Source organism: Orcinus orca, chromosome 4 (genome assembly GCF_937001465.1).
Source record: "Orcinus orca chromosome 4, mOrcOrc1.1, whole genome shotgun sequence".
NCBI lineage: Eukaryota > Metazoa > Chordata > Mammalia > Artiodactyla > Delphinidae > Orcinus > Orcinus orca.
Window position 1 is genome coordinate 7,548,962 of NC_064562.1, and position 8,935 is coordinate 7,557,896.

Sequence of the window (8,935 nt, forward strand, 5' to 3'; positions counted from 1 at the left end):
TTTTTGTAAAGTTGGAAAGGGATTATGACCAAGAATCGATATATCACAGTCAGGTAATAAATGCACTCTAACAATATATATGAGCATATATTTTTTAAAAGCCCACTAGTGATTAAGGAATAGTAAAATGGCACATATATTTTTTCTTTTTCTTTTTTTAACCAAGGATGAAAATATAAAACATAATTTAGGAATTTCAGTTATTTAAAGAGCAATAACTCATTTAGGTTTCTATTCACTCTCTGTTTATCCCTTAAGTCACATTCTGTTCATAGAAGCAAATTTAGCCCAAGGTCTTCATCATCTAATTGGCTCTTTTTAGTCTGCTGCAAGAATTACAAATGAAATAATTTAATTCTCTGAAAAGAATACATTTTTAGGTAAACGTTTTTGCTATATCAGCAAATATTTTGGACTTAAGAATATAATTTGGACTCATTAAAAGACACTTTCCTTTCTGTGTTTTCCAAAAATACTAATAAAAGCATGTCTGCAAGAATACCTGAATTACTGTGGCCATTGTATTTTGTCATCTTATTAATTTTTATAAAGTACCCCCCAAGTCCAATTTACAAAGCTGTATTCTTTTTTTTTTTAATTAATTAATTTATTTTTGGCTGCGTTGGGTCTTCCTTGCTGTGCGTGGCCTTTCTCTAGTTGCGGCGAGCGGGGGCTACTTTTCCTTGTGGTGCGCGGGCTTTTCATTGTGGTGGCTTCTCTTGTTGAGGAGCACGGGCTCTAGGCGCACGGGCTTCAGTAGCTGTGGCACACGGGCTCAGAGGTTGTGGCTTGCAGACTCTAGAGCGCAGGCTCAGTAGTTGTGGTGCACGAGCTTAGTTGCTCTGCGGCATGTGGGATCTTCCCGGACCAGGGATCGAACCCCTGTCCCCTGCATTGGCAGATGGATTCTTAACCACTGTACCACCAGGGAAGTCCCTAAAGCTGTATTCCTGAGACATTAATAACAAATACCAATCTTTGAAAGATCATTGCTCTCAAAGACTTTTTTTCTGTGTCAAATTTTGTGATATAAAGGGAAGTTTTGAAATGCTGAACAAAAACAGCGAATTTATACAATTCTCTAGGACTATCATTTACTAAAGACTCTTTCCAATGTGTAAACTAGAAAACTTAAGCATAGTATAATAACCAAATACAACATAAGATCCTTGTATAATGTAATCTAATGGAAGATTTGAAATAAACAAAGTAACATGAGTTGCTCAGAAAATATGTGTTAAAGAATAATCTGAATTCCTCAGAAGATGTGTTTAAAAGAATATGTGTGTTAAAGATCTTTTTTTTTCTACTCTTAAGTGAACAGTCAGTTGCATACTTTCCTATTTGGGATTCAAGCTAGATAAAACCTCACCTTTGCTAGAGAGAGAGAATTTTTCTGCATCTTGTGTATTTCCTTCTGAAATTTCACAGCAGCCAGAGAATTAAACTAAAGACTTATTCTCATGTTCTGATGGGCAATAGGTTTGTTCTGTCATTTAAACAAAGGAATAGGATCTACTCCTTAAATCTCTGTAGATCTTAGTTTTATCATATAAAAAATGGGACAACTTTATGGTCTGGCCCTTTAAATTCCATGCTTCAATAATTGGCTAGATAAAATTATTTATCACTATATTTACTGCTGGAATTTATCAGCTGTAATTAACTTACTGGTCTCCTGATGAATTTCTGCTGCAAGGGTTAAAGTTCCTGAAATGCTGTTAGGCCTTGATTCATGAAAATTACCACAAATTATCATTCAGAAAAACCCTGATAGTCATTAACACATGTGAAAACTAAAATGTAGCTGATATTGATTAGGAGGAAATTCCATCAAGGTAGAACTTACTACGAAGTATGTTATTCTAGGAATTAATGAAGTGTCAATTTTTCCCTCTTTCAGTGACTTACCTACGGCATTTCTTTGAATCTACGATGCCATAGAATGTAAGCCTCAATGTTATTTTATGGACCACCAACAAAGAGAAAATCCTTCCAGTAAAGCAATGACATACAGTCAATTGTAAATGAATCTTAAAGTTAAAGAATTTAAATGTTTTTAAAAGCCCTCATCTTAGGACCAATAAAATACAGTAGGTAAAGAGCTTTGACTAAATTGGTTAGTACAATCAGATAGTCAATACGATCACTTTATTCAACTGTCTTTTTGAGAGAATTAAGTTAGCAGAAAAAAGTGACAATTAATTTAGTTAAAATGTTAGTATACAAGTATATAGACAATTCAATTATCTTCCTTGTGTAGAAGACACCAAATACTATTTATGGATTCGCTCTTGATTTAAAATGGGAATGCACTTCAAGAAAGTTCTCATTTGGTTACATAGGCTACAAATTTAGAGCTTTTGTTATACAACTCTGTCAGAACAGATTCCATACGACCAGGATCTTAAAATTACTTAGTAAATATTCAAACATTTTCCTGCAGATTTCATCCTGTTTGACACCCTTTAGACATTCAACAAATGTATAATGTTATGTATTTCTTGCATGGTATAATGGAAAGACCTTTGCTATTATTATTTTTGACTATAATTATTATCACTCCCTTCTTAGGTGTAGGCATAGCTAGCTGGTGAGAAGGGCAAGTATGAATGCCATCACTGACCTTCCTTCATCCATGACAAACATACTGCCCACCTCCACCCACCTCCACCCCAGCCCTGAAATCTCAGGGTTGACATTAGACCCCATCTCAACATCAGCAGATCAGACTTGGCCCCATGATGTAAAGCTATTTCCCATCCTGAGATGGGACAATATTTCCCAAAGACAGGAGAAAGATTCCTTATGTGCACCTAAATAATATGACAGATGGGCACAGAGGTGGTGAGAAGTGTTGCCGGGTATCATTTTGCTTAGGTAACTATCCTTTATTCATCCCTTTATTTAAGGTCTAGCTGTTGCTTTTCTTTCTCCAGATACATATAAATCTAGAAAGAGGTTATATAGCCAAATATGGTCTGTGGTATAACCCGATCCTTCTCATCCTAAGAGACTGCTTAGCTGCAGTATGTTGGTGGAAATTACTCAACTGTGCAGATTATTGCAACTACAAATTCAAGCCCTCAGTTGAGCCTTCAATGTCACTCAGAAATTCTCAGGCTTGGATGACTCCCAATTCCTTTCCTCTTAGAAGATATTTCAAATAGCCACCCCTCTCCCCAGCCCTCCACCTCATACCCTCAGCCTCAGTGGACTCCTCCTTCCTTCTGAAGGGAGTAAAAACCATAGGGTATTTTTTTTTTTTTTACTGAAATATAGTTGATTTACAATGTTATGTTAGTTTCAGGTATACAGTAAAGTGATTCAGAGAGATATATATATGTTTTCAGAATACTTTCCCTTACAGGTTATTACAAAATGTTGAGCATCATTCCCTGTGCTACATAGTAGGTCCTTGTTGATTATCTGTTTTATCTATTTTATATACAGTAGTATGCATGTGTTAACCCCAAACTCCTAATTTATCCCTAACCCCCTTTCCCCTTTGGGAAATTTGTTTTCTATGTCTGTGGGCCAATTTCTGTTGTGTAAATAAGTTCAGTTGTATCATTCTTTTTTTTAGATTCCACATATAAGTGATATCATATGATATTTGTCTTTCTCTGTGTGGCTTACTTCACTTAGTGTGATAATCTCTAGGTCCATCTGCATTGCAAAAATAGAGCTACCATATGATCCTGCAATCCCACTCCTGGGCATATAACCAGAGAAAACCATAATTTCAAAAGATACATGCATCCCAGTGTGATAGCAGCACTATTTACAATAACCAAGACATGGAAGCAACCTAAATGTTCACAGACAGATATAAGGATAAAGAAGATGTGGTACATATATGCGGTGGAATACTACTCAGCCGTAAAAAAGAATGAAATAATGCCATTAGCCATAGGGTATTTGTTCCCTTTCATGTCCCTCAGTTTGGCAACGGATCCTCCAGCCCAGCTGACCCAGTCTCCAGGCACTGAGTTGCACCAGCCCACTGAGTTTTCCCAGCTGATGCCCCAAATGTCATGTGACAGAGACAAGCCATCGTCGTCGTGCTCTCCTGAGGTGCTGACCCACTCAATCCATGAGCATAGAGTCCATGAGTTTTTGGTTTTCCATTAAGTTCTGGGAAGTTTTTTACACAACGATACCATAACAAAAATACCTGTTTATTTGACAATTCATTTTTCTTGGCCCAACACTGAAAACAAAAACAGCAAGACAAAATTGCTCACTCTTCCTCACTGTAACTCCCTCACCCTTGTCACAGCTTCTCTAGCTGCCTTCTCTGTCCTGGTCGCTGCTCCAAGAATAAGGCACATTCCCTGTCCTCTCATTGCTTCTCATATGGCCCACTGGAACCTGCTTCTGCCGGGGAAAACAATGACTAAACCGGTGGATACAATTCAGACTTTAATTCTTCATGTTGCATTTGACTCTCTTGACCATCCTCTCCTGGAACCTTCTTTTCCTTTGACCTCACTAACTACATTTCAGATGGTTTTCTTTCCTTACTGGCTGTTTCTGTCTTCTTCCCAAGGATCTGCTGTCTCCATCTCCTCCTTAGGTGATTTGCTTCCTAGGATACTGTTAAAATCAATCGGCCAGAGGTGGCCCCTGTGTATTAGCCTCAAATGGTCCCCATATTGTTTACCTCTTCACAGTTGGCAGGACACAAATGCCAGACTGCATCAACCTCAAATTCTCACAAATCTAATTGCTTTATATGCAGTCCAAATAAATATAGTTTTAGTTATTTAGAGCCTACCTACTTTATACACTCTGAGAAACTGCGCCAAACATCTGCTAACCATGGATAAGACAAATCCTGTAGCCATAAAAGACACCTACCTGACGCTGCCCTTCAGAGCTCTCTGACCCAAGTCTCCCCACCTTGCCACTGAGTGGTGTCCCCTAGACGCTAAGACTCCCTCTGTTTTCTCCTCCCCGGGGATTCCCTTGTCCCATCCCCCTTCTGAATGGTAGCTCATACTACTGTCTCTGGAAGGTCTCTTTCTGGGAGAAACTTCCCTGTCATGCAAGCCTGTCCAGGACCACCCAAATAAAACTTGTGTGTCCTGCCTTTCGTGATCCTGTCTCTTCCCTGATCAGCCCTGAAATTCCCAAGTTTACCAGAGACCTCATTCTTAATCTTCTCCTTTTTTTCACTTTCAAACATAATCATACCCTCTGCCATCACTGACACGCTTGTACATTTGTAACCTTAAATCTCCATGTAGAGTGCGGACCTCTCCTAGGTTTCCTTGGCAAAGGTGCTTCACAGCTGGTGGAACCGATACAAACCAGTGTCGTCATCTCTACCCCTCAAGCCGGAACCTGAGAATCATCCCAGTATTTCCCTCTCTCACACTCTAAAATTCAACTGGTCTCAAATTCATTGGGTCAGTTGGGAATCGGTCACACATTCCCACTGAATTCACAGCATAATATCTCTCAAATGTGTTCTTTTATATCCATCAAGCTCTAGCTAATTCTCTACTCAATGGTCTCTCTGCCACCAACTGCTGTCACGGTCATCCAGTGATGTCACCGCCCAGCTTAAATCATCTAGTTGCTCTCCAGATCCTTCAGGAAAAGTGCAAACAATGTCCTTGTGAACCAACTTTTCAGTAGCATCCTCTACCCATTTCCACATGGACTTCATTCAAACTGAACTACCTGCAGGTCTCTGAATATTACTCTCTATCACCTTCATGTTTCCCCCCACTTCTTACTTGCCCATCCCCTCCATCTGCTGGTTTAACTTTCACCAATTCTTCAAACTTCAGTTCAAGTATCTTCTCAACTACAAAGCCCTCTCTAATGTCTATCTGTCCATCTCCCCAGATCACCCCACAGGCTGAGTTTGTATTTATATTCCTATTTTTATTCCTACTGGTCTCTGAGTTTATTTCTAACACAGAATTTATCACACTATATTGCAGTCAGTTATGTATTTGCACAGCTACACTGGGATCTCTGGAAGGCAGTGATTTTTTTTTTCACCTCTTAAAGCTTAGAGCCTAGAATAATATCTGGCATATCATAAGATACTGAAAACAGTTTTGTTGAGGGATTGAAGAAAAAGAAATAGGATAGGACTATATAAATTATAAACATCACAAATCAAGCCCATTTGTTCATCTCAAACATTAAAAAATATCTTTAGCACTTGTAGCTATGATGGATTATTGTTATTTTTATACATATGCATAACACATGTACATATTTATACATATTACTATTATACTTCTCTTGATTCTTATATTTTTGGATTTTCTTATGTGTTGAATTCTCTTTCCCCATTCAGTGTAAGCTTGAGTAATGGACTTCACTGCCTATGAAAATGCATGTAATGTCTAGTAGAGAATATGTCTCATATATTTTTCTACCTGCTGAATAACATACTTTTAAAACGTGAATTACCTATGAGCATAAGAGTAAGAATATGGTAACAGATGCAGTTTTAAGGAGTATATTATTCAACCATATCCGCTTTTGATTCTGAACTTATGCTTTGAACAGTTCTCTAAACATCCTTTTTAAAGACTATTAAAAACAAACTGACATACCAAAAATAAATAAACTGTTTCCCTTTCATTTCCACTTAAATATAGCAAAGCTATATTTAGCTTTATAACTAGATTTAATTTTTTAACCTTGAAAAATTAGCTAAGAAATGGAAATTTATCTTAAGATGATATTGAGGTGATATTTATCAACTACACTTTTTGTGTGGAGTTTTAACCTACAGAAGGGAAGAATAGATGACCTATGTATGAAATTGTATGATAGAATATTGTGTCTCCAAAGGAATCCATGTTCTCTTCCTTTATATATTTTGTAATAAAAATTTAAAATAATGTAATTAGATATAGAATGATTTGCTTTAAGACACCCACAACTTTTAAAAAGAATGAATTAAATATCATTATATAGTTACTACTAGCTTCAGGGAAAAGAATGTACACTAATGGTGGGAAACTTTGTCAACAATATTTCTTTCTTCTTTTTTTCCCCTAATATGGAGGGGAAACAAACAATGTTTGTCACCATCAAATTTTTCTGAAGATCCAAAAAAGTTATTTTTCTACCCATATATCTGTAATATGTGCTTGTTAATGGCATAAGGTCATAGGTTTTCAGAGCTAAAAGGGGGCTCCAGATCTGCTAGTCAAAATATTTTGTTTTACAGACAAAGAAAGTAAGGACTAAAAAGATCAAGTGCTTTGTCTAAAGACACACCATTAATTTGGGATAAAACCTGGCTGCAATCCAGGTGTTCTGACAAACGACCATTATACAAATACGTATGTGATATGTGATTATATAACTATATACGTGGGTATCACACATAAGTGTGTATATATTTTTAACGTGAAAAATTACTTTAGAAAAAGAACTGGAATCAGTCACTGCTTTATAATGAATGCTTTAATCATTAGGGCATCAAAGAGAAAGATAAAGTTTTGCTCAAGTACCACAGTGTTGGTCAGAAGAAGACAATGAAATGTTTATAGTTCTCCCTTAGCACTTCAAAATTATGATTGAATTCCCTGGAAAAAATGACTCTATGCACGCAAATACTTTAGGTTAACTTATTTTTTAAAAATATCTTCTGTTACTTAAAAAACTGCTTGTATTTCACAATTATAAGTTAGTTCCTTGTTTTAAGTCCCGAATATTGATTATATAACAAATTATTATGATTCCAAAGAAATCAATGCAGCAATGAGTATCATAAAAATATTTGTAACACACAGAGATGGCCCTCTCCATATCTTTTAAGAATTAAAGATTCAAATCTATCACGGTAGAAACAACGGACAAAGAAATGTTTACTCTTCGTGAATATAACAAAAATCTTCAGAGGAAAAGAATGCAACAACTAAAGTAATATTTTCTTTAGTTTATTCACTCCCACTATAACTAATATTCGAGATCACATATCATTTGAGATTACATCAAAGCACTTTAGTAACTGGCCTCCACAAATGGTAGCTGTTATTAAAATGCAGTAATAACTTTGATAAAAACAACAGACATTCCTCAGAGAAATGTTACCCCAGGCAGTGTCTGGAGAGTGTTTTATTAGTCGATAATTTGTCTTAGGAGTTACCTATCGATTTTAAGTTTTACCTTTATAGATATGCTTCCTTCCATAATTGATAAAGAACTACGAGAACTGGAAAATAGCCAGTTTAATTTTGTAACACACATAAAACCCAACTTAATTTCCCAAATGAGCATTTTGCAAATAGTGAGAGGAAAAAATACATAGAGCAGAGGTGGACGTTCCTATTTTTGTTCCCGTGGTGGTACTTCCTCTGTTTGAATGTCACTCCATCAACTAGAAACGAAATTATTATGTTCTATAAAGAGTAATGATGAGTCTTGAATCCCTCCTGGGAAATTTGAAGATAAAAGCACAGTTATCTTCTTATTTTCTTCTTTACGTAGCATATTGTTGGAATTTTTCAACTTGACAATTTTTTCAAAAAAAAAAAATCCTAACAATGTGTTCACTCCACGTATAGCAAGCGTGTATTTAAAGAAGAAATCCGGACTGCCCTTTTGAGGCTTGCGTGGTTGTGTGTGTGCTGAGAAGAGAAATGGTGGGTTAACCAAAATCTTCATCTCAAAAACATGCTGGCCTTTTACTTTTACTCTAATAATGATAGTTACTTCAAACCTAAATGCATATCATCGAAAGAAAAAACCCAAATTGGCAGAAAAGAAAAAAATACAATTCATCTTGTATTTTTAATATACAAAAGCTTGTAGCATAGCCTAGTTGTATTTGTTTTTAGAAGCTAGTGTTAGGGCTCAGAGTGGGCCACCCCAAAATATGCCATTGGCTACTTCGAATTAAAGCTACTTAAGAAATAGGGGCTTCCCTGGTGGCGCAGTGGTTGAGAGTCTG